Here is a 27,356-nt window from a genome sequence, read left to right as displayed (position 1 = left end):
AAGACCCAAAGAAGAATGGGAGCTTCCATCTATCTCAGGACCATCCTCTCAGCTCTGAGTTTCTACCTGAGGACCTCCTTCCTCCCCAGATAATCGATCCTGGTAAGAACCACAAGCTTCATGGAAGAAAAAAAGATATCTACAGCGGTGTAGCCTAACCCACCAGTCCTACCCTCTGAGTAGCTGTACGAAGCATTAGTCAGGCCTCTTCCAAGTACAGGTGACAAAAATTTATCTGAAATTTGCTTAAGAAAAATATTTATATCTTTGGCTAAGAAAACTGAAAAGACAGATCTTGCTTGCTTCAGGCATGGCTGGATGTGGAGTTTCAAATAATGTCATCTATCTTCTGTCATTTGACAGAGACTTTTGCTCTCTTTCTCTTTTTGTTTATCTCAGTCTTTCTCTTTTTTAAACTGTTCTTCCCTCTTTCTGTCTATCCGTCTTTGTTCTCCTTTCTATTGAGTCTACCTTCAAGGAAAATTCCCATTTTGGCAAAAATGGCCACTAGCAGCTTTGGATTTACATTAAACTACAGCAATCCCAATGAAAAGAAAAAGATGTAACCTCTTTCTGAATGGTTCCAGCAAAATTTCAAGAGAGGACTATGATTGGCCCAGTATGGCTCCCCGAACAAATCCTGCGACTGACAGATGGAGTGTTCTGATTGGTCAGCCTGGATAACATACCCGTTCCTGTGAAAGGAAAGATGGTGCCCTGTGATTGGCAGTCCTACCAGGGAGCAGAGAGGTATTTCCTGGAAAGAAATGCTTTAGGACATTCACGAAGTAACAGGTCTGAATAAAATATGGTATTCCTAATATTCATTCTAGAGATATAGGTATATAAGAGCAGATTATTAGAGTTATAGTTACACATGATAAATTTGATAAGGTCTACAAGTCAGACACAGAAGAATTAGGAATAATTAATTATAAAACTAGTTCAGTCATAAGCAATCTGAGACATTGTATCACCAAAGGTGTGGAAAAAGTCTCCAAAGTATTAGACAAGCCTAAATCCCACGTAAGATCAAATGCCAGGATGGATTCAGACATACAAATTACTTTTAAGTGAACTGGGAAAATCAGATGGGAGGGACCGGGATGCAAAACTTAACCTGAGGCAAGAACCACAAATAATTGACTTTTTTTTTTTTTGGCCGCACCGCACAGTTTGTGGGATCTTAGTTCCCTGACCAGGGATTGAACCCGGGCCACAGGCAGTGAAAGGTGCTGAGTCCTAACACTGGACTGCCAGGGAATTCCCCCAATAATTGACTGTTGAAGGTGGAAAGATAAAGGATGTACTCTTACAAGCAAAGCATGGTGTGTAGGACAAGAAGAATGTAACGTTATTGCAATGAATCTTTTTTTATTAATACATGTGTGAATGAATGAGTTGTACTTATGGGGCTTCAAAATCAAAACAAAAAGAAAGATTCTTTTGGTAGTCACATGTTACAGTTGTCTTAACCTACAAACAGTAAGGCAGAGTTGCTTTAGTAATGAAGCAATTCTATTCACAAGCACTGATCACTGTCTATTTTAGTACTGTAGCCATTAATTTCTTGATTTCCCATCCCACAGGAAATCTAATGCAGCCAAGAACTCCTTACAATTTTTCTGCCACATTCTATAAGAGAAGGAATTCCCTACCTCCTCTCATTCCTAATGGAATCACAGCTCTGAGACCATTTTCCTCATGGAACAGCTGAAATGACCTATTAACAACTGAAAGGTTGAAGATTTGAAAATGAGCTAATGTCCATATGAACTATAATTTTTTTTTAACCAAACAAAAACCATAAAAAGCATTGTTTGTGATGTTACATGCAGTATACTAAGCTATATGCAGTGTACAAAGTTGAGAACCCAGAATTTAACGTGAGATATTTTGAGCTTTAAATTTGGACAATTTATAATTTAAAAGAAAAAGCTATGTAAGTTATAGACCAAATTTGGCTCCCACTGAAAGCAGGGGGTGAGACAAAGACTTGGCTGCAGGTCACATGTGAAGGAGGTGATTCCAGGAAACAGGAGTAAAGGAGAGGGGAGAGTGGGACAAGAGAAGTGGTAAAGTCAATACAAGGGTGTGTTATCCAAGTCTTTGCTGAAGGCACAGGGACTCAGTTTGGCTGGGACTTCTGGAAAGTGTGAATTTTTTCCAGAATTTTCCATCTGAGGGAAGTGAGGATGAAGCATGGCTCCCACATTTGTTTATGGCTGACGTTTCCCTGGGGACCACTAACATAGCTCACCTTAGGGCTGTGTTTATACATAGCCCAGTTGCTCCAGGGCACGGGAGAGACCCAGGGCAGAAGGCAGAATACTTCTGTACCTGCTTGAGGTGGGACCTTGTCAGCAGGAGATGAACCTGAACTCTCAGCAGATGAAGCAGAGGTGGGCCAAAGAAATGAGAATGGGGCTCCAAGGTATCTGTTGCATAAAACAAACATATGTGAAGGCCAGATATGGTACATGGTTTGCTAGTAGTTGACTTTTGTTCTGTTGGCTTAGAAATTCACAAAGTGAATTCACTGCATCGTTTAACTGACTTAGAGATTCTAGGGATAAAGTATAGACTTGTAAAAAAAAAAAAAGACGACCAAATTCTGCTTTTTATTTATGCATTAATTCAACAAATTTAATGAACATTTACCACATGCTAGGTGCCGGAGATACATCAAAGGACAAGATAAATAAAGTACCTGCTACGTTGAGCTTGCATTCTGATTGGGAGGCAGCCAACAAACAATGAGTAAGCTAATTTCTGATTATTCAGTTATAGGGGCTCATAGAAAATGAACCAGGATAAGCTAATAGCAAGAGAAGCATGGCTGCTATTTTAGGTAGCACCCTAAAAAGCTGTGGAAGGCTTCTCTACATGAATGACATCTGAGAAGAGACCTGAATGAGGTCTCTCTCACGGCGTAAGCGCGTGTTTGGTGAAATTGAGAGAGAAGTGGCAAGTGAAGAAGTGAGACATGTCGACTGGGGGCAGGTGAGGCAGGGCCCTGTGGGCTACGGCAAGGTCAGGCTTCACTCTTAGTGAGATGGGAAGTCGCTGGAAAATGGTAATCAGAGGAGGGATGTGATCTGATTTTCTGTTTTAAAAAGTCTGCTCGAGTTGCTGCGTGGAGACTGTTTCCAGGCAGTGTGTTCCCTGGGACACAACAGACCTGAGAATTTGTATTTTCCATAAACAAGTTAATCTCTTCCTCTCGTTCGCTTAAAACACAATAGGTGTCCACACAAAGACTTGCACACAATATGTTCTAAGCAGCATTATTCATAATAGCCAAAAAGTGGAAACGACTCAAATGTCTGTCAACTGGTGAGTGGAAAACAAAATGTGTTTATACAATGGAAAAGTATTTAAAAATAAAAGGAGATCTTGATGCATGCTGCAACATGAACATCAAAATCACCGCGCTAAGTGAAAGAATCCAGACACAGAAGACCACATATTGCATGATTCTATTTATATGAAATGTCCAGAAAAGGCAGCTCTATATGTAGAGTAAGCAGACAAGTGATTGCTGGGGCCGGGAGTGGGAACAGAGCTTAACTGTAAAGGAGCAGGAAGATCTCACTGGAATGATGGAAGCGTTCTAAACTCTATGGCAGTGGCGGTTGCACAAAATGGTAAACCTGCTGAAGATCATTGAATTGCATACTTGCACAGGTGAACTTTAAGGCATGTACATTATACCTCAGTAAAGTTGTCTCTAAATACACACAGATATTTCTAAACTGAGGACATATGTCCTCAGATCCCGTGGACCCTCGGTCTGTACAGACCTTGGCCTGACCTCAGGTCTCCCCCGCAGACCCCTTGCTCTAGGCATCACCAAGCTGGCCGGGCTTTCCACTCACCAGTGTCCTGCTTCGGAACTGGTTGAGTTAAGCCTTCTTCCTCTCCCAACTTTCTTCCCTCTCAGGAGATCACAGACATTCCAAGCTCTCCCCATGCCTCCTATTTTCAGAACTCTCCGGTTGGTTGGTTCCTCCATAAGAAATCGCTTTATCATCTTTAGCCCACCCACTTTTTTCTCTCACTTTTCTAGATTTTGTCAACTGTGTTTTTTAAAAAAAATTTTTTTTCTTTACTACTTTCTTTTCTCTTTTTTCTCATCTCTTCCTCCCTTTTCTACCTTTTTTTCTTTGCTGTCACCCATCACTGTTTCTCTGTATTTGCTCCACTTGTGATCTCACAAAACGACTGTAAAAATCATGGCCCTTACACGGGAGAACGGTAATGGGGACAGACACTTTATTAGTACCAAGAAAAAGGAGAGACTAAGTGATACATTGCCAAATCAACCTCTAAACTTGAAAGTACCAAAAAATCCTTCTCAAAAATATCTCAAAATTTCCCTCTACCTCACTATTGTGCAATCAAACCTGCTTCTCTCTCTACTACATTCATGGGAAATAAAGTAATTAAATCATATTTTTAAACTTTTGCTTATTTGCATATAACTGTATTTTAAAATTATTTTTCATTATGAACAAGAATAATAGCAGAAAAAGTATTGTATTGATATCAATGTAAATACTTTTGTAGGCTGACCCAGTAAAGCACACACTACTTATCATATTATTTCTATAGCAAAAAAAAGAATGATGTCTGAAGCCCAAGCAAGATTTAGAGTTTATTTTTGGTTTATTAATTGGAGACTGCCATTATTTAACTGGTTTTAAGCACCTTTACGTCTTAAGTGCTATACATAATTGTTCCACTGGCCAACCTCCTATCTTGTTTTATTGCAATTTTTTTCCTGATATATTCTTAAAAACAAAAGGGAAATTGTAGATATAACTAAGCAAAATTAAATTTCCCTGTCAGTAGAACAGATGACGGATTCGTCATCATCTTTGGATTTTCCTTTCACGTGAAATATATAATGCTGGGAAAGATTCGCATATTAAGATCTCTACTATCAGAATTCATTTCTTGGTTATGAATATGTAAAAGAATGAGTTTCTAAATTCTTTAAAATTCAGCTGAAGGGGGCTTCCCTGGTGGCTCAGTGGTTGAGAGTCCGCCTGCCGATGCAGGGGACACGGGTTCGTGCCGGTCCGGGAAGATCCCACATGCCGCGGAGCTGCTGGGCCCGTGAGCCATGGCCTCTGAGCCTGCGCGTCCGGAGCCTGTGCTCCGCAACAGGAGAGGTCACAACAGTGAGAGGCCGGCGTACCACTAAAAATAAAAAATAAATAAATAAAATTCAGCTGAAGGGAAACAATCAGGACTGTAGCTCATAATTACTTATTATGTGAGATTATGAAATCAGAGGTTACTGGTATGTCTTGCCTTAAGGGAGATGGATAAATCCAGACATGCCACAGCAGACTGCATTCAAGGCTGTAAAGAAACTCTTCAGCCCTGTTGGGAGAAGTATAGGAAGAAACAATGCTGACCTTTCATTTCCTGTAGGTTGCTCATAATTTATGAGATTTCTTTACAGCTTCAACTATCTTTAAACCTTACATATACTAGTTAAGGCACAATAATGACAGCTGAGATCATAAACAGTAAAAACTCCATTTAGATGTAGGGTAGATTTTTCTAATGTAACCTAGAGGGAGAGCCTGTCAGCAGAGAGAGTTTTATGTTCTGATTTTTTTTCTAAATTTATTTATTTATTTATTTTATTTTGGGTCTTCGTTGCTGCATGCAGGCTTTCTCCAGTTGCAGCGAGCAGGGGCCACTCCTCTTTGCAGTGCACAGGCTTCTCACTGCGGTGGCCTCTCCTGTTGCGGAGCATGGGCTCCAGGCACGCGGGCTTCAGTAGTTGTGGCACGTGGGCTCTAGAGCGCGGGCTCATTAGCTGTGGCTCACGGGCTCCAGAGCGCAGGCTCAGGAGCTGTGGCTCGCGGGCTGAGTTGCTCCGTGGCATGTGGGATCCTCCCGGACCAGGGCTCGAACCAGTGTCCCCTGCATTGGCAGGCGGACCCCCAACCACTGCGCCACCAGGGTAGCCGTATGTATTGATTTTTAAGTGCTAATTTTAAAGTTGGCTGCTAGAGAAAAGGGTGTGAGTTTGTTTTAGCTTTGGTCTCCATTTCCTGTGTAAGTCCTTTGGGATGGATGTTAAGCTGAGATATGAAACCATTGGAAAAAAACAGGTAAAGAGAAAATATTATTATGAAAAATTAAACTTTAACTTTCCACATAGTTTTTTTTTTTTGAAAGGAAAATTAGTTTGACAGGGTGAAAGACTTTGGCAAAATAGGTGGCCCTGAGACCTTTATCTAGGCTCCCTGATAAAAGAGTCCAGTCTGTGGAAAGATCCTCCCCAAAGACAAGCAGGCCATGATCCAACAAATGCCTCTTTACCACACAGGCTGAAGTTTGCAAGAAACAGATGATTAAGTTTAGAGCTTTTACAGAGTTGGCTAAGCATTTGAATCCTGCCCTTTAATTAGCAATATGCTTTACAAAACCAGGTAGCTGTAGTAGACACCTGTACCCACGTGTTAATCACTTATTTCAACAAGAAAAAACACTGGAATTTATGAATGGACATTGGTCTGTCACTACATGTTGATGAGAACGTTATGATCTTTGTCAAACCATGTTGCATATACACACCCAGAGGCAGCACTGATTTTCCGGCATCACTGCTGAAGTTGGGAAAGGAGACTGAGGAGTGGTTGCAGGCGACCCTGAGAGATGTTACTCTCTCTGCCCTGCCTGGGCCAAATGACTCCTTGCAATGCAGTCAATAAAATGTTAAAAGTTAAGTTTTCATATAAAAATGTTTATAGTTCATATTCTTCCATATAAACATTTCAAGGGAGAAAAAAAACAAAAAACAAAAACCTCCAGCTTGGCGCGAAAAAGGTTAGATTCCGTCCCAAACATTGATTTGGAAATCTTCCCAAAAGAAAGCTGTCTGATCAAATTGCTGCAACTTTAAGTGGTAAAAACAAGGCACTATATTTCAATGTAGCTATCAGATTTTTCTAATCGGAGTATGAGAACCCTCAAAATCATCTTGTCTGGACTCTTCAGAAAAACACATAAGCTTTGTGCTGTAGGATGGATCACTCCTAGGAAGACTCCGGGAACCCCACAGCTTCTCTTCATGGAAACTACAGGATTCTAGCTGCCTTAATCTTCATGCCTGTAAAAACGTGTACTTTTTCAAATTTGGGCCGTATCTCCCCTGTGGCAGTGCTTTGTGTCCTTTGTCCTTAGTGGATTATTACAACTCTGGAAATTCAAGAAAGGCCTAAACTTCTAGATCCAACCTCTAGAAACATTTCCATATTGGAGCTGAGAACTCTCAAAATAACTTTTTAGCACTAAGTCCTTAATATTCAAGAGCAAAAATTTAGAGCAAGTTGAAAGTGCACGTGTGTGTGTATTTCAGGAGTAGGAGGACTTAGCTTTAGGGCATAATATTATGTGAAGCAGTCACTCACCTCTGCCTGAAGCACAAACTTAGGACATGTGAACAATTGAGCAGCGGAGAGGACACGTTCCGTGCGCGGTTTGTCTGCCAAATCACTTCTGTTCTCTTAATACATGGCGAAGGCACCCCTTCTTTAAAACTTCTTTATGGATTTAAACCATGGGGTCCTGGAGGTGAAGACCACATTTCACACCTAGAAGGCCTGTGTTTCTAAATCCCAGCACCTAGTACAATATAACCCTACTACATAAAGTACTAAAAATATGATTGATGAATAAAAGGAATCAATGAATGAGTAAACACATATTTATAAACTGCTGTGACTATGAAATGTAAGGCTTTACTTAATAAAATCAGCGTATGATATTTAGGTTGAATGAACAGCTGCTTGGTTTTTGAAAGCTACCCACTTTTTATTTTTCCTTGTTTTTTGTTTTCCTGAGATTAATAATTTTGAAATGAATATTAAGGTGGGTGAAAGCATTGTTAAAACTGATGATATTTAAGTGCATCACAGGTTTAATTATAGTAAAATAATAAATAGATCTGGATTTCAAAAGTACCTCTAGTAGATTACATTTTCCTAGTCCCACATCTGAGATATTCTTTCTTTCTTTCTTTCTTTCTTTATTTTATTTATTTTTGGCTGCATTGGATCTTTGTTGCTGCGCATGGTCTTTCTCTAGTTGTGGCAAGCGGGGGCTACTCTTTGTTGTGGTGCGCGGGCTTCTCATTGTGGTGGTTTCTCTTGTTGTGGAGCACGGGCTCTAGGCGCGCGGGCTTCAGGTGCGCAGGCTTCAGTAGTTGCAGCATGCGGGCTCAGTAGTTGTGGCTTGCAGGCTCTAGAACGCAGGCTCAGTAGTTGTGGTGCATGGGCCTAGTTGCTCTGCGGCATGTGGGATCTTCCCGGATCAGGGCTCAAACCCATGTCCCATGCGTTGGCAAGTGGATTCTTAACTACTGCTCCACCAGGGAAGTCCCCATCTGAGATATTCTTAAAACTCTGTCCCCTGATATACCAGTGGCTTTGCAGGAAAATTTCTTGGGGTTCACATACTATCAAAATGGAAACTATAGGGACTTCCCTGGTGGTCCAGTGGTTAAGACTTTGTGCTTCCAAAGCAGGGAGCTGTGGTTCGATCCCTGGTTAGGGAACTAAAATCCCACATGCTGTATGGCCCCAAAAAATGAAAAAAATTTTTAAAAAAAGACAAAATAAAAGGAAAACTGCAAAGATTTTTTAAATTAAGTGGGGAAAAAAAGAACAACTTCAGATATTCTGAAATCTTTAAAGCTTCTCTGAAAATATTAACATTCGGTCTCTTTACTGTTAATAATGGACATATTGGATTTCTTTCACCCTAGATCCCTGATAATTCATGTTCAGACCTGTCCATTTCCTTGCTTTCCAATGCTTTTCCCTCTTATGGTTCTATAGATGAACCCAAGAATACATGGACACAATGTACTCTACATAAAAACACAGCACAGTTCCTTGTTTTGAAAAAATGTTGTTTGTTGTAACTGTCTTCTCTCTTAAATTTTCAGACTGCACTCAGTGTTTTAAGGTCAAAAACTGTACTTTTCTATGTTGAATGTACTGGTAAGTACATTTTCTACGTTGAATTACTTGGCAAGCAAGGGAAGGTTCTTTATGGGCAGGACTCAAAAGCTCTTGTTTACTGTTAATCCCGAATTCAGTTCTCAAAGAAAATGTCATATGCACAATAGCTCTGTTGTGGATTCAGAACCAAGTTCCATTTCAACAATAGTAAACTCCTCATCAGGCCCTGTTCTGCAGACATGTGGTTTCAGTCAGGCACTCCAGCGTCACTTCAGAATGTCTTTAGTAGTTCGGCTGGATCATAAGTTCTTACAGATAACCAGCTGTTTAGAACCAAAGTATTTTCCTGCTTACCTGCTACCTAGCTCTGAGCATGCACGTCAGTTCCACAGTTGTACCTCATATCTGATGCATAAACTAAAATGCTGGTTGGTAGACGTTGATCACTGGTGGACTAATTTTGAGGAATTGTTTTTTAACTTTTTTTCCCCTCTATTTTCCAAATTTTTTTTTTTTTTTTTTTTTCGGTACTTGGGGCCTCTCACTGTTGTGGCCTCTTCTGTTGTGGAGCACAGGCTCCGGACACGCAGGCTCAGCAGCCATGGCTCATGGGCCCAGCCACTCCGCGGCACGTGGGATCTTCCCGGACCGGGGCACGAACCCGTGTCCCCTGCATCGACAGGCGGACTCTCAACCACTGCGCCACCAGGGAAACCCTTCCAAATATTTTTACAGAGAGTTTGTGTTAGTTTTGTAATCAAGGAGCAAATAAACAATGTTTAGAAAAAAGCAAAAGCACTGCCAACGGTAGATATCAAGATATTTTACATAGAAGGAAAAGATTCTGTTTTGGGCTGCCAGTGAAATTTCTGATCTAATATTCTGGCAAACTATGAAACCGCTTCAGAAAGAATTTTACTTCTTGCCAGAATTATAGAAACAGCCTCTTTTTCTACAATGTTGAAAAGATTGTCCACATCTCTCCCCACTCAGTTCCATTGTAGTTCAGAAGATGTTTTGATTTCAAAATGTGTAGAAGGGAAGGTAAACCAGTGCCTTGCAGACCACATCAGGCCCAAATACTGTTCTGTTTGGTGACCACATGATTTAAAAATTGAAATTGATGCCCCTCGCATGGACATTTAGTTCCTCACAGGCCCATCACACCTTTAGGTAACCTGCCTGGCACCTGAGGTTATTTGAAGTTGACACCTAAAGGCTAGCAGTTAGTAAACAATGGACTGAGAGATGGTGTGACTAAGACATGTTAGGCAAAGCAACAATTGTGCTGATATCACCATTCTGCTCTTCATTTTGCACACAGGAAAAACTAATTTTGGAAGTAAGGAATTACAGTTAATTCAGTATCTACAAACCCATAGCTCTTACATAACCTTCTATAATTTTCTCCCCTATATCGTCTTCCTTCCTACTTAGTTGATTCTGCACACACTGCCTGCTAATATTCCTAGGGCCTAACTGTACTCATATATGTATTGTTTATTCAGTCATTCTTTCTTTACTGGGTGAAAGACCCCTTTTAGGTGCTAAGGAAACAAAAATGGATATGAAGCTCACAGTCTAATATCCCCTGAAGGGGATCAGACGTGAACATTAAAAGTAACAGAACTGGGTTTCCCTGGTGGCACGGTGGTTGAGAGTCCGCCTGCCGATGCAGGGGACGCGGGTTCGTGCCCCGGTCCGGGAGGATCCCACATGCCGCGGAGCGGCTGGGCCCGTGAGCCATGGCCGCTGAGCCTGCGCGTCCGCAGCCTGTGCTCCGCAACGGGAGAGGCCGCAGCAGTGAGAGGCCCGCGTACCACAAAAAAAAAAAAAAAAAAAAAGTAACAGGACTGTGATAGTTGGTAGGAACTGAGGGCTATGGAAACACAGAGGATGAAGGCTGTGACTGCCTGGGAAAGTGTTCCAAAGGCTACAAGTGAGCTGACTCTGAGAAGGAAACATTCAGCTGATAATCAAGTCAGATAGAGTTACTCCGAGCCAAAGGAGGGCAAGCCAAAGCCTGGGTTCAAGGGAAGGCTTGGGAGAGTCAAGAAACTGCAATTAGTTTGGTTTGACTGAATCACCAGGGAGCAAGGAATGGAGAGAAAACTGATTCGCGTTATTCATCCATTTAATGATTCATTTGATAAATTGTTTAATGACATGCTCTGTGCCAAACATTGAGGATACAATAGTGATTTATGTAGTCAAATCATTTGTTGCACAAGGATCACAGTCTAATGAGAAATAGAGAAGAGTGTATCAAGAGTAAATAGAGTGTATTAGGTGCTGTGATAAAGTAAATCGGCTTCCCTGGTGTCTTATTTTAAAAACGGCCGCAGCCACCCCAGCCTTCAGCAACCACCACCCTGACCAACAGCCGTCAACATCGAGGCAGGACCCCCACCAGCAAAAAGGTTACAACTAACCGAAGGCTCCGGTGATGGTTAGAATCTTTGAGCAATTAAGTATTTTTTTTAATAAGCTTTATTTTAATTTGTTTGTTTGTTTTTGGCTGCATTGTGTCTTCGTTGCTGTGCTCAGGCTTTCTCTAGTTGTGGTGAGCAACGGCTACGCTTCACTGCGGTGCGCGGGTTTCTCATTGCGGTGGCTTCTCTTGTTGTGGAGCATGGTCTCTAGGTGTGTGGGCTCAGTAGTTGTGGCTCGCGGGCTCTAGAGAGCAGGCTCAGTAGTTGTGGTGCACGGGCTTAGTTGCTCCACAGCATGTGGGATATTCCCAGACCAGGGCTCGAACCCATGTCCCCTGCATTGGCGGGCAGATTCTTAACCACTGTGTCACCAGAGAAGCCTACAATTAAGTATTTTTATTTTTTACCTTTTTTTTTTTTTTTCGGTATGCGGGCCTCTCACTGTTGTGGCCTTTCCCGTTGCGGAGCACAGGCTCCGGACGCGCAGGCTCAGCAGCCATGGCTCATGGACCCAGCCGCTCTGCGGCATGTGGGGTCTTCCCGGACCGGGGCACAAACCAAGTATTTTTAAATGAAGGTATATACATTGTATTTTTAGACATAATGGTATTGCACACTTAATAGACTACAGTATAGTAAAAACATAACTTTCATATGCACTGGAAAACCAAAAAATTCATGTGACTTGCTTTATGGTGGTATTTGCTTTATTGTAGTGGCCTGAAACTGAACCCGTAATATCTCCAAGGTACATATAATTGAAAATATGCATTGAGAGATGGAGAGAGGTCAGTGCTAGACATATGGGTTTGGTGACCATTAGCACACATGTGGTAATTAAAAACATAAATGTACATTAGCTCAGAGTATCACTGTTCAGTTCTAAAATGGTGAGCTCTCCATGTTGCTTACCAAAGCAATTCCTAACTCCTCCAAACAGCATTCAGACAAAACAGTAATAGTTCAGCACTACGGACAGTGGCAGGACTGCAAGCACTTCCCTGCCCCCTCCTCACCCCACCCCCCAATATTTTAGTTCTGTAAGATCAGGACTTCATTATCTTTCCCAGCCTAGCTTTCTCTCTTTACTTCCTACCACTGCCCTGGCCCATATTATATGCTTAAGTCATCTTGTTCAAGCTTTTGTTTCTATCAGATGACAACCTGAGGCCCAAAGAGGCTAAACAGTTTGCTTAAAACCACATTCCTGGTTGGTGGATATCCTAGACCTGTTCTCAGTACATCATCTCTTCTCTCATTTTATTTGTTCCTATATCTTTTTCCTCTGAATTCTGGAAGGTTTTTTGAGTTCGTCTTCAAATTCATTGATTTGATTTTTAGCATTTTCCTATTTTGCTCTTTGCTGCTTTCATTGCTTTAAAAATTTTTTTTTTAATTTTACTTTTACAGTCCTATTCTTATTTCTAAAGCAATCACTCCTAATTTCAAATAGTTCCCATTTTAAATATGTAATATTTTTAAAAGTATAATATTTTTAAAATATGTAATATTTTAAAAAAATGTAATATTTTAAAAATACTTTAAAATATGTAAAAAATATTTTTAAATATATTTTTTACATATTTTAAATATGTAAAAATATTTTTAAATATATTTTTTACATATGTTAAATATGTAATATTTTAAAAATAGTTCCCATTTTATTTTATTTTATTTTTTTTGCGGTACGCGGGCCTCTCACTGTTGTGTCCTCTCCTGCCGCGGAGCACAGGCTCCGGACGCGCAGGCTCAGCGGCCATGGCTCACGGGCCCAGTCGCTCCGTGGCACGTGGGATCTTCCCGGACCAGGGCACGAACCCGTGTCCCCTGCATCAGCAGGCATACTCCCAACCACTGCGCCACCAGGGAAGCCCCCCATTTTAAATATGTCATATTTTTTACATATTTTTAAAATATGTAATATTTTTTATCTCAGTATTGAGATAAAATTCACATATCATAAAATTCACTTTTTTAAAGTGTACAATCTAGTGGGCTTTAAGATATTCATAGAGTTGTGCAATCTTTCCCACTGTCTAATTTCAGAACATTTTCATCATTCCCCAAAGAAACCCTATTTACTTACTAAAAATCACTTCCTATTTCCCCTACCTACCACCCAGGCCCTGGCAACAACTGATCTTCTGTTTCTATGGATTTATCTATACTGGGACATTTTACATAAATAGAAGCATAAAATATGTGGTCTTTTGTGTCTGATTTTTTTCACTTAGCACGTTCTCAAGGTTCATCAATGTTGTGGCATGTATCAGTACTCCATTCTTTTTATTGCTGAATAATATTTCCGTGTGTGTATAATTTGTTTATCCATTCATCAGGTGATGGGCATTTGTGTTATTTCCATTTTTTGGCTATTATGAATAATGCTGGTCTGAACATTTCTGTATAAGGTATTGTGCAAACATGCGTTTTTATTTCTCTTGGGTATATTTCATTTCTCTAGGAGTGGAATTTCTGGGTAATATGATAGCTCAATGTTCAACTTTTTGAGGTACTGGCAAACTTTTCCAAGATGGCTGTACCATTTTACACTCCAACCAGCAATGTATGAGAATTCTACTTACTCCACATCCTCACCAATACTTTTTACTGTTTGTCTTTTTTATTACAGCCATCCTAACTGGGTGTGAAGTGGTATCTCATCATGGTTTCATTTTCCTAATGACTAATATTGTTGAGCAACTTTTCAGATACTTATTGACCGTTTGTCTCTCTTATCTGGAGAAATGTCTATTTAGATGATTTAAAAATTAATTATTTGTCTTTTTATTGTTGAGTTGTAAGAGGTCTGGATATAAGTTCCTTACCAGTTATATGGTTTGCTAATACTTTCTCACATTCCCTGGGCTGTCCCTTCACTTTCTCCAGGTTTCTTTTGAAGCATAAAGTTTTTACTTTTGATGAAGTCCAATTTATCTGTTTTTGTCTTTTTTGTTTGTGCTTTTGGCATCAGATATAAGAACCATTGCCTAATTCAAGGTCACAAATATTTGTGCCCATGTTTTAAGAATTTTATACTTTTAGCTTTAAAAAAAAATTATTAATTTATCTTTTGGCTGCATTGGGTCTTCTTTGCTGCGCGCAGGCTTTCTCTAGTTGTGGCAAGTGGGGGCTACTTCTATTGGCGGAGTGCGGGCTCTAGGCACACAGGCTTCAGTAGTTGTGGCACATGGGCTCAGTAGTTGTGGCACATGGGCCCAGTAGTTGTAGCACCCAGGCTTAGTTGCTCTGCGGCATGTGGGATCTGCCCGGACCAGGGCTCTCAAACCTGTGTCCCCTGCAATGGCAGGTGGATTCTTTTTTTTTTTTTTTTTTTTTTTTTTTTTTTTTTTTTTTTTCGTTATGCGGGCCTCTCACTGTTGTGGCCTCTCCCGTTGCGGAGCACAGGCTCCGGACGCACAGGCTCAGCGGCCATGGCTCACGGGCTTAGTTGCTCCGCGGCATGTGGGATCTTCCCGGACCAGGGCACGAACCCGTGTCTCCTGCATCGGCAGGCGGATTCTCAACCACTGCGCCACCAGGGAAGCCCTGGCAGGTGGATTCTTAACCACTACACCACCAGGGAAGTCCCTATACTTTTAGCTTTTACAATTAGGTCTATGATTCATTTTGTGCTAAATTTTGCATATAATGTGTACATGGTGTGATGTTCTTTTGCATCTTGTTGATAGCTCAGCATCTTTTCCTGGGTTTTAGAGTTTGCTAAAGTTTTTTGTTTGTTTTATTTGTATTATTAACTGTTCATGGATGGGGTGATTTACGTTTACATCTCTGGTTAATTGCCTTTTATAGATTAAAACTGATGCTTTTAATCTAGAAGATGGTTCTTTATGCTTGTTCATTTTTATGACTGTGTTCATCTCCATGGATGAAGTTCACAAGTTTCAGAATTATTTGAGGGTCCTATTCAAATATTAGGTGCAGACAATGGGAGAAGGGAAAAATTAAGATTTTTCACAGTTCTACTTTAATAAGTTGGATTCCAGGTGTCTGCTGGGGTAGGGGAAGAGTTACAGAAAGAGGGGGCAGGGTCAGAGACTACCACCATGTCACAGAATTCTTTTCTTATGGCTCACCTCAGTATATGAAGGGTAAGCTGGGATGTCCTGGGATATTGCTCTTTGTGGACTCTAGCATTTAATGTTCTTCCTATAGATGTTGGTAGGATTGGTATTTGTCCCTCTCTAATTGCCCTATATCTCACATTTACCTCTAGACACAGAACACTTTAATAGTGAGCCCTTAAGGTTTATAGCAAGTGCCAATTCATATTTCCCCCCTTTTTATACCCCTTTGGATATTCAATAGTAGTTAAAACATGTAAACTTAGATCAGTGTCTTGCGTCAGAACCCTTCTTTCAGCTTCTGATTTGGCTCTGCTCATTACTGATTATTCTTGGCTTCTATCTACTGACCCACATTAGTTCAGCTTCCTACTCTCATCAACCTGAATGGTTATTTTCTGTTTTTTGCTGGTGTTTCCTATACTTGTCCTGCCCTAGCCACCAGCCCCCTGACCTTGGTGACTGATTTATTTCTTGATGTTTTAGAGCAATAAACTACAATTAGAGATCAGATTGTGCTTCTGCTGGAGGTCCCGAGAATTTCCACATTGCCTCACCTTTCTTCATTCTTAGAGTGAACCCCAGTTACACCTGAGGTAACCAAGTCCTTGTAATGTATAAGCGCCTAACACACATAGGAGCTTCTGAAAGATTTTGAAGTACCTTATTCATCTTTATATTGCCAATGACACTTAGCATCACATATGTACACAGTAGGTGCTCAACAAATATTTACAAATTCACTTGAATAATTAATAGAATAACACGTCAATTTCTTAGTAAATAAAAAACTTCTCTAATTCTAACAGCTTGAAGATAGTTTGTTTTTTTAAATTTTATTTATTTATTTACTTTTGGCCGTGTTGGGTCTTCGTTGCTGTGCGTGGGCTTTCTCTAGTTGCGGTGAGCAGGGGCTACTCTTCGTTGCAGTGCGTGGGCCTCTCATTGCGGTGGCTTCTCTTGTTGCGGAGCATGGGCTCTAGGCACACGGGCTTCAGTAATTGTGGGATGGGCTCAGTAGTTGTGGCTCGTGGGCTCTAGAGCGCAGGCTCAGTAGTTGTGGCGCATAGGCTAAGTTGCTCCATGGCATGTGGGATCTTCCCGGACCAGGGCTTGAACCCATGCCCCCTGCATTGGCAGGCAGATTCCCAACCACTGCGCCACCGGGGAAGCCCCTGAAGATAGTTTTTCATCCTTACATTTATTTTGATGGTGGATTTGAAATGGTACAAATGGATATCAGTACTTTTTAAACAATACCTTCCTAGAGATAGTTTAGAGTAGAGAAATACCATAGTCTCGGTAAGTTTTAACAGTGAAAGAGTTGACAGATCAGTGGTGTAATTATACTTTTATCTCCATTGTTCTAACTGAAATTAGTACTTTTATTATTAATAGTAGTTTAAAAAATATATATATTCTCAATTCAGTTCCGTAAAGGATTTAAGGTAGTTGACATAAACAAATACAATATAACAATACCTAATGTAATAACAATAGTAAGTTATAAGGAAAACAAAGAGAGAGAAAATGGGTGTAGGAAAAAAAGTGAAAACCAGGAGAGAGGTTAGTAAACAAAATGTGTGCTGCAAGGTCACCTACATGTACTTACTTGTAGAAGGCTACATATTTGGTTCTGACTTTTGCAAGCAGTATCAAGAGGGCTCACAACCGGTTACAGAACTAGCGTCCATAGATTCAAACAGATTGCTTCAGATAAATACAATTTTTCCAGTTACTGAAACCAGAAAGAAATTTCTCCATAAGGTTGTCACAGAGACGACACTGTAAGTTATAATGATCACTATCCTTACAGTCAACACAGCACACTTTTGTAGAAGTCATTTCTCAATATAGGCTAGGAACACAGAGTTCTTTAAACAGAAAGTTCAGTAGACTAAATTTAAGTTGTGCAGTGTTTTTAGCGCTGACAGTAACCCTGCTGGTTGTCCTAATGAGGAGAACATTTCCATGGTCAAGTCGAAATGGCATAATGCCTCTAATGCAGCTCAATAGCCTTGAAGAAATTTTCAGATCCATGGGCATATTGTTGGATAAAATACACCAAAAAAGTCAAAAGAGCAAGAGGTCTATGGTATTAGTCAGATTTCTGCTGCAGTAGTGCTGCATAACAACCAGCCACAAATTTTAGAGGCTTAAAGCAGCAGATGCTTGGGGGAGGGGGTTGTTTTTGTTTGTTTTTTTTTTAATATTTCACTTCCACATTTTTCCTTTTTTTTTGAATTTTATTTTATGTATTTTTTTATACAGCAGGTTCTTATTAGTTATCCATTTTATACATATTAGTGTATATATGTCAATCCCAATCTCCTGTTTTTCTTGCTCAAGGTTTGGTCAGTTCCACATCTCCTCGTTCTTGAGTTAGTGGCTAGCCAGTAGATTCCAGAAGCAAAGAAGTGCTAAAGCCAAAGACAGGCATGTGTAAAGCCTCTGCTTGCATCACATCTGCTAATTTCAGTTGCCAAAGCAAGTCACATGGTCAAGCCCAATATGGTCAATGGGGAAATACATTCTGCCTACTCTGGGTGGGAGGTGCTGCAGAGCCACTTGACAGATGCCATGTAATTCCACATCAGGGAGGGACAATCCAATTACCATCACCATAATTCTGTTTGCTACACCCCTTCACATTTCACTTCCCATTTCAGACCTCTAAGGATCATACAACATTGGATTAGTAAGGAAATTTAAATGTTGTCTAGTATGATCCTTTTTATTTTAAATATGAATTATCTGGGGCACAGAGAGACTATAAGACTTGCCTATAAGTCAGTTCAAAGCTCTGCTTATGTGAAACTAAATGTTGTACCGCTGACTTTCCTCTCTACATTCCACTTCCAAACCCCAGCTCTACATGGAATTAAATGAGTTTAGTTCATGAAGTAAATGTAGGATTAAGGACCTAAACTTCAATCTCTAGAGATAAAAGCCTAGATTGGCTGCAGATGTAAAGAGTTTTGATAGTACACTGAAGGGAGACCTTAAATTCTAGGTTCTGACTGTAAAAAATTGGTTTCTCATAGGGTTTTTCTAATGAAAATATTTACAGAGTCTGAGTTGTTATTTAAAAATAGGTAATGTTTCCAGAAGGAAATGTTTAGTTTCTTTCCCTGTTGCTTTCCATTGTCTCCATGTTTTATCTGACAAAGAATCAAATGTAAGTAAGGGCAAGGGGGAGGGGAGGTGGACTGAATGGAAGATTGCCAGAGATGTTGGAAAGCTATAAAACAGGTCATGTTCAAGCTGACTTTTGTTTTTTAAGTTTCCCTAATGTCCTCCCTAAGGTAAATCACCAGTGGCTATGTGCTTGGCTTACTCCTCAAAAGCAGATCTGAGCTGGTAAGCACAGTGAAATGCACTGGACTCGGGTTTGTTTTGAGAGAAGGGAACAGCTGTTCCTCTGGAGTCCTCAGCAGACGTGGAGCCTATCCATTACATCAGTGTTCCTACATGCATTGCTTACAGCCCTTTCTGTGTTCTGTTTACTGTGCCAATTTTGTTAGTGTGACTGGATATTACTTTTTTTAAAAAAGAGATACTTAATAGTTAATATAGTATTTGTTATTAATGTTCCGTCCAAGTTTGAAAGTTTCTTTAACATTTCATGGTTGTACTCCTAGTTTGTTTACTTCTGTGAATCGACACTTCTAGCAAGAAACTTGACCCCTGTAGATGATATTATCTTGGAGGAATGTAGGGCTAGGCTAGAGAGTAGTTTTTCTGAGAATCAGTGATCTGACCACACATAAGAAACAAAGCCAGATAAGAAGCAGCCATTCAACATAAAAAAGAGTGATAATTTAGCTATACAACATCAAAAAAGAGGCACAGGAAAATGTACAAAATATGTTTTAAAATAATTATTTCCTATCCTAATATTGTTCTGTTCCCTTTATTTTACCCTCGAACAGATGGTCCCCAAGTTTTCAAGTAGGATCCCATTTTTAAGATGAAAAAATTTCACAGAGCCCCACATAACAGTAAAATTGTAGTTTTAGTAGAATTTGATTGAGACGGTACATTAAGACAAAGCACATTGTTATGAATTCAGTAATGCTTTTAATTAAAATCATGCTTTATTGAACAAAAGAGCATCTACATTCATTTGAAGAATAGGCATACATATCAATGCAAGCCAACTTATTCAGGGTACAGATATAAGCATACTTCATGGAAGTATGTGGGTCTCCCTGTAATAATTATAAAGACTGGCAGATGTCCATGGCTCATAGTTTGGCATCTAAACTTTGTTCTCCATTTTTATGCCTGTCAGTTTTGGAAGCTGTCCTATTTAATGACATCATTGGTCTCCTGTCTACACAGGCACTGCATATTCTTACTAGTTGGATTAATCAGGACATAAGAAAATGAACTGAGCCTTGCCTTTCTAAAAGAAGACTAGAGTTTAGGACTTTTTTTTTTGTTTTTCAATCTACTATATGTTTCCTTGAGGAAATCAGTATCTTTGAGATATTGATATACCTTTTACCTTTTGCAAAATTAAGGATGGGGGCTGGGGAGATACTTGCTCTACCCAACTCAACAGACACTGTAAGGTTCAAATTAGATTATGTAGTACCTAATTATATAAACAATAAATGGTAGCTGGTCAGTCAGTATTTGAGTAGAATCTTCTCATTTAGAACCTAATTCTTAGCTGTTGCAGTACTAGGAATGCATAGTTCATCCAGAGTTATATTGGCCTGGGTGATTGCCATGCTCCCCAGACTCAACAGTGGCTTGTGGACAGAAAGCAGAAGGTCTGCACAGTGGACTGGGCTGAGAGTGGTGACTTAGTTTTAAGATTTACCATGGCCTTTTCAGTGAATCATTTAACCTCTGGGCCTCAGTTCCTTATGAATAGAGAAATGGACCAAAATCTCAAAGGTATTCACTTTTTGCAGTGGGGCTCTTTTCTTTTCCTAAATGAAATCTAATTGCAAAACTCCAATGTATACACCAGACACAAAACAACACACAATTTTCCCATGCAGTTTAAAACTTTCACTGTTTGCCATTGAGGCCCTAGGAGTACACCTTGAAAACCACTGATTTAGTTCACATTTAAGATCCAGCTCTAAATGCAAATGCCCACTTATTAAAGTGAGAGATGTTCCTTCCCAAAGAATTGCTAGTGGTCATCTCCATGAGACATCTAGCCCTGATGGTCATGTCCATTCAGGAAATCAAAACTTAGATCAGAACTTTGAGCATAAAATAAATCAAATCAAGTTCTCTATTTTTTTTTTTTTGGCTGGGCTGTGTGGCTTGTGGGATTTTAGTTCCATGACCAGGGATTGAACCCTGGGCCCTTGGCAGTGAAAGAGCTGAGTCCTAACCACTGGACCGCTATGGAATTTGCCACAAGTTCTCTATTCTTGAGGAATAGTTCTATCAAGCAGTGGTTGACCTAGCTTACTGCCCTTCTTCATGCTAATAATTTTTTTTTTTTTTCTCTAAAGAACTGGGCAGGGAAATCTAGAATCTCAGCACCATTCCCCATAGATCAGTGTTGGAAGAAACCTTACCCTTTAACTTGCCTTTTTATGTCTCCATGTAGATCTCCATACTCCTGACATGACTTGTCCTCCTAACATTCAAAATATGCATTGTAGACTCCAGGATGAGAACTTTTCAAGTCATCGTATGTTTGAACACACCTGAGCCAGGCTCTGCCTTGTGCATTGCATTTCCTATGTTTGAGTGTTTGCTACCATTGGAGATAGAGTCATTTCTCTTTCCTCCAAGGAGTAATTCTTAGACATTTCGTTTATACATTGATCTGAAATACGACTCTCTATAGATTCAAACATCATCAAATGTGTAACTGTTTGATGAATGAGTCATATTACAGCATGCTGTAGACTACAAGTTCCCCATAAGATTCTGAGCTACTGCAGGATATGTTTTTGTTTGCTCAGCGCCTAACAGGACCTGAGGTACTAAGGACACTCGATAAATCTTGAATGACTGACTAAATGAAATAAGTGAATTTGTGGCAACTCGTTAAGCAAGAAAAGACTGAATTACTTTATTATTTTCAAAAGCAGTAATTATAAAGTTTATAACTCAGTTTGTCACTGAGCAAATCTAGTTTGTACCTTCAGACCCCAACAATGCCCCTGCATGGTCACAGCTTCAGAAAAGTTGAGTTTCTTTCTTTCTTTTTTTTTTTTTTCTGGCCACACCCCATGGCTTATGGGATCTTAGTTCCCCAACCAGGGATCGAACCTGCACCCTTGGCAGTGAAAGCGTGGAGTCATAACCACTGGACTGCCAGGGAATTTCCCAGAAAACCTGAGTTTCTAAACCACACAGATGCCATTTTCAGGATGCATATTGAATTGTCATCCAGTATCTGCCCCCATTTCCAGCCACTGAAAGAACTGCAAGGAACTAGAGCATGATGCTGGCAGCTGATGAGGGAACCAAAGAGACTACCTGGGTTCTAATCCTGGCCTTTGTTTGCTATGTGACTTTGGGCAAGTTACTTACTATCTCTGAATCTATGACATGGATATTAGTTAATGTGAGGATTTAATGAGTTGATGCACCTAAAGCTCTTGGAACAGAGCCAGGCATGTTGTAAACATTCAGTAAGTACTGACTTTCATATATTCATCCTGGTTTAGTGGAAGGAGCATAAGCTTTGAGTTAGTCAAGACAGGCTTTTAATTCATACTCTGGCCATTTTTCTTGTGTAATCATTTAATCTCACTAAACTTGTTTCATCTTGTGTAAAATGTGAATAATAACATAGTATAGTGGTGGGGGGAAAATGCTATTTAAAACTACAGCAGACAACAGCCTTCAGATTCCTAAGACTCTAGATTTAGGAAAACACCTTGATGAGCCTACTTTGTATATGAAGGTGGAAGCCCCAGGCAGAGAACTAAATTGCTTTGTCTGATAAAGTAAGAATTTTGAGCATTCCAGAATTTGAGATGAAAGCACCAACCCCAGGAAGGAGAGAAGTCCAGCAAAAGAGCCAAAAACCTGGGGCTCTATTTGAGGCAAGAGTCTTTACTTGGCACCACGGTGGACCATTCCTTACCTTTTCACCAGAATATAAATAGATGTTTGTTACAAAAGCAATCACGTGTGGGTGATACTTTGGGAAGTGAAGAAATTGGGGTGATGTGTTTGTGGTATTGGGGAAGGCAGTACAGTAGAAGGGAATGAAAACACAACAGGGAGGTAGAGGTGAGATGAAGAAATTTGGCCTGGGTAGGAAAATAGAATGTGAGGTCAGGAAGAGAAACCTGGAAAAGTGGGGAAAACCAGCAGATTTCTCACCAGTGTGAGACAGCAATCAAGTACTTTTATTTTACACTGATCTGAAAAGATTTTAAAAAATGAAAAAAAACCAAAAAACCCCAAGAGTCAGTTAAAGAAACTAAGTACCCTGGCATTTGTGCTACGCACTCACCAGGATTCTTATGACAATTAGTGTTAATGGATGTAAACTCTTAGCACTAAGTAATCATTCTATAAATGATAACTATCATCCATTCAGCCTGTTAATTCATATATTATTCAGTGACTATTTATCAAACCCAAGGAAGCTGGGCAAAGAGCAGCTGGTATATTTTGAGGGCAGTGGAGCATACAGGTTCATTCATTTTACCTGACATCCCTCCTCCTACTCCCCACACCTCTACCCCTGGCATCTGTCTTTCTGCGCAAGAAAATACACTCCCTGAGCCTTCAAGGAGGGCCAGGGCTGTGTCCCTCCGGGAGCATAGGCAGGCTGTGTGATTAGAAAAGATTTTTCCTCTGTCATGTTCATGTAAGAGAATGCTTATGCAATGAAAGTTTAAAACTTATTTCATTAATCAACTCAGCTGAGGTAAGAGTGACAGGCAGGGTTTTAAAAACATGGAGTTATTTTACCTATGATCCATTTTCCAGTAAATGACCACCCAGATAGTTGGAACACAAGAGAAGGTAAGGGCTTTGTTTTCCCAAGATGTAGTCATTGTGATTATTTTTAGATGAAAGATTTGAAGCCAGAAGCACAACTCACAATTATGTTGCTGTGATTCTATAACCAGTTGTTTTGTGGAATTAATTCAACCATGACAACTTTAAAGTCACCATATTTTCCAAAAAAAACCCCTGCAGATAAAAACTGAAAATAAAATATTCCATGACAAGAAGTGCTGTTTCCTACGATTATCTCACGTCTTTCTACTTGCGAAGCTTGCACACCCTCCTCCCTTAGGCCCTTTCCTAGTTCTCAGCTCTTACCCTGCTCTACCAATTATTGAACCCCCAGACAGCCCCTCCTTCAGGAAGCATTCCTAAAGACCCCAGCCTGATGAGCTCCCCTTCCTCTGAACTACTGCAATGATTGTGGATGGTCTACAACCTTCCTTAGAACTCCTCATTCTCTCCCTTGAATTTTAGTTCATTTTCAAATATATCTCATTATTTCCAAAGCTAGGTTTTTACTATGGAACAATTTTGCATTACAAAAACAATATGTCAGAGATCAATATTATCAAAAATTGGGGAGAGGAAAGAAAAATATTCATAATCTCATCATCTTAACCCTAATTCTGTACTCATCATTTTAGGGTGTTTTTTCCTAAACTTTTTTCTATGCTTATTTTTTTCACTGATTTAATTCCAGTGGTGATGCAATTTCATATTTTGACTTTTTTCAACTAATGTTACATCACCACAATTATGCTAATTGCTATAAGCCTTCATAAATATTACTTTAAAGCCTGCATAATATTGACTATTGTTAAAATTGTAGATTGTTAATTACAGTCCACTATTATAAATGATACTGCAGTTGACATATTTATGCATATAGTTTTTTCAGTGTGTGTATTCATTGTGTACGTGCATGCGTATTTTGATATTTTTTTCTTAGGATAGTATCCCAAAGGAAGATTACTGAAACAAAGAGTATGATTATTTTTTTGGTTTTAGAAACATATTGCCAAATTGGTTTCCAGAGTTGGACCAATTTATATCACCAGAAACACAGGAGAATATCAGTTTCTCCAGATTTTCCCCAGAATTATTTTCTTAATTATTTAATCTTCACATAAACAAAATAAAATGATGTTAGTTCACTTTTAATTTTTTACTATGAATTGTTTAAAACATACAGAAAAGTATGGAGAAAAATATTAATCCATAGCCCTGGTTTATCAAATCTTAACACATTTTCATATTTTCACTAGTTTTATAAAAATAAAATATTACATATATGGTTGAAGTCTTTGTGTACCCCCTTCCCAATTTTACTCCCTATCCCCCCTCTACAGAGACAACTGGAATTGGATGTTTATCATTCCTTTGCATTTCCATTTCCATATCTTTTAACTGTTAAATCTTTGATTACTAATGAAGTTAAACTCTTTCCTATGGCATAGCTCATAGGAAAGTACTCAGGTCCTAGAATCAGGTAGAACTGGCTTTGAATTCCTGCTCTGCTTCTCACTCGCCCTGTCTCTTTGGACCTCTCTGTGCCATGGTTTACTCATTTAGAAAATGGAGATATAATTATTCCTACTATTCTCTATGTTGTCATGAAGATTAAATGCTACAGTTCAGGCAAAATTCTTGGCACAGCGCTCAGCACTCAATACTACCTTTCATTATCGCTCTAGTTTCTCTTTTGGATTGCTTGCTCCTTTGTCCTTCTTAAAAAGATTAGCTCACCTACAACTTTTGAAACACTTTATCAAACATGTTCCTGTTTACTCCTCATGACAGCTTTATGAGGTAGTACCGCAATGATCCCATTCGATAAATGAGGAAACTGAGCTCGAAAGGTCCAGGGCCAGCAGGGAACAGAGCTGTGTCTGTACTCGCATCTCTGGTAGCTGGCACTTTACATTGTGCATTTCTGTGCTGCAGTACCATCACCCCTGAAAGTTAACAAGCCGTTTCATGATATAATATTACTGGCCTATGAGGTAGTTTTAGCACTGTTCTTTAAGATAATCATTATAGTTAGATCCCAGTTTCTTTCTCTATTTATAATTGTTTTCTTTTTCTATATTCTCTAAATATTCTATAAGAAATATTTATTGCTTCTATAAAACTAGATATGCTTTTAAGTGCAACAAAAAACGTTACCAGTTATATAATATAATTATATTTACATTGTTAGAGATTAAAGATCTCTATTTGGTGTTACTTTTCTCTGATTTTTTTTAATAAGACGAAGTAAAGATCTTATGCAATTTCTGCACCCAAATTTCAGTCCATGAATGCATTAATCCTAAGCCTTCTAACTAAAATAACTCTATAATGATCCTGAGTGTTTAACAGTTAGCTGCAGTAAGATTAAAATTTTATGACTTATAAAAATTTAAATTTAAAGGAAAAATAATGTCTTATTAAAATGTATTTATAAACTACATTTCATGAAACCTTATTTTTTATTTTTTTCCCAAGGAACAGTAAAAAGTGCCCTGGGTATAGATTATAATCTACCCTGGCATGCATTAATAGAACACATTAATAAATATCAGTTCTGTTTATATGACTCTTAAACTACAAGAACATTGTTTAAGATGACATTTTATGGTAATCATATTTTTCTCAGTTCTCATATTTCACTCATTTTTTTCTTTGAACATTCTGATCTCTCACATTGAGTGACATTCTTCTTATCATATTTAAGAAAACCAGGGACTTCCCTGGTGGCACAGTAGTTAAGAATCCGCCTGCCAATGCAGGAGACATGGGTTCGATCCCTGGTCTGGGAAGATCCCACATGCAGCGGAGCAACTTAGCCCGTGAGCCACAACTACTGACCCCGCATGTTGCAACTACTGAAGCCCGCTCGCCTGGAGCCCATGCTCCGTAACAAGAGAAGCACTGCAATGAGAAACCCGAGCACTGCGACGAAGAGTAGCTCCCCCTCACTGCAACGAGAGAAAGCCCGGGTGCAGCAATGAAGACCCAACGCAGCCCCCCCAAAATTTTTTAAATAAATAAATTTATTAAAAGAAAAAAAGAAAGAAAACCAGATTCAGATAACCCAAGAGGGGAGGGAGTTAATGAGGCAGTTACAGGCAACATGACAAGGCCCCCAGGGCATGGTAGACTGAGGGACCCTTAATGGCAACTAGAGGAGCAGAGAACATCTCAAGACTTAGGAAAAGTGTGAGTTACAGACACGATCACGGAAAGGCTATTTACTGAACTAAATACTAAAGTATTTTGAAAAGATAGAGATCCCGCCATCCTAAATACAATGTTTGTTTTGGTTTTATTCCAATATGGGAATAATCTGGCTCTTTTTTCTCCCAGAAACCACAGGGTTCAGGTAAGTGGCTGAAGTATGGGTTACTGGGAGTCTATACAAACCATTATTTTATAAATGAGAGTCTACCCCTCACCTGGCAATCTGACAATTCTCCCAGCTACTCACTGGAGCAATGCTCTGGGTCTGGCCTTTTGCCAGTATGTGAAAAGGGATCAAGGCACACGTGCTTCACTGTGGCTCTCAAGGTCTCCTTCAGCAGAACTTCTCCAGGAGCCGGCAGTCACCTCAGCAGAAAGCCACCTTGCAGCCGAGAAAGTTCACCTCTTACTGGAGACTGTCTTAGCAGGAGAATGCCCATACATACCAAAACATTCGAAGGGAATTCATTATAAGCCCCTAGATGAAAATAAAACAGAAAAACTACAGTGCCTGGTATCGGCTTCCCGTGTAGCCGGTAGGTACTTACAGGGTGATAATTACCTCCGCCCTGGAAACACGGAGATATACACACTCATCTGCTAACTGAGTCTCATTTCCTCTAAGAAATGTTAAGCAATCTGTCCTAATAGATGGTATGGAGGAAGATGAA

At 39.7% G+C, this 27,356-nt stretch overlaps 2 long non-coding RNA genes across 2 annotated transcripts; one reads left to right on the top strand and one right to left on the bottom strand.

Annotated features, from left to right (window-relative positions):
• Positions 1 to 2,570, top strand: LOC136792458 (uncharacterized). Its single transcript, XR_010836271.1, has 3 exons — positions 1 to 102; positions 588 to 750; positions 1,590 to 2,570. It is a non-coding gene; the product is annotated as an uncharacterized lncRNA (long non-coding RNA).
• Positions 2,297 to 27,042, bottom strand: LOC136792459 (uncharacterized). The gene is made up of 3 exons (XR_010836272.1): positions 26,933 to 27,042; positions 7,437 to 7,593; positions 2,297 to 2,438 (listed from the first exon to the last, which is right to left on the bottom strand). It is a non-coding gene; the product is annotated as an uncharacterized lncRNA (long non-coding RNA).
• Positions 27,043 to 27,356: the final 314 nt, after the last annotated feature.

The sequence above is a fragment of the Kogia breviceps genome, chromosome 13 (assembly GCF_026419965.1).
Source record: "Kogia breviceps isolate mKogBre1 chromosome 13, mKogBre1 haplotype 1, whole genome shotgun sequence".
NCBI lineage: Eukaryota > Metazoa > Chordata > Mammalia > Artiodactyla > Physeteridae > Kogia > Kogia breviceps.
Note: the sequence above shows the minus strand (reverse complement) of the source record. Positions and strands in the feature narration are given on the sequence as shown.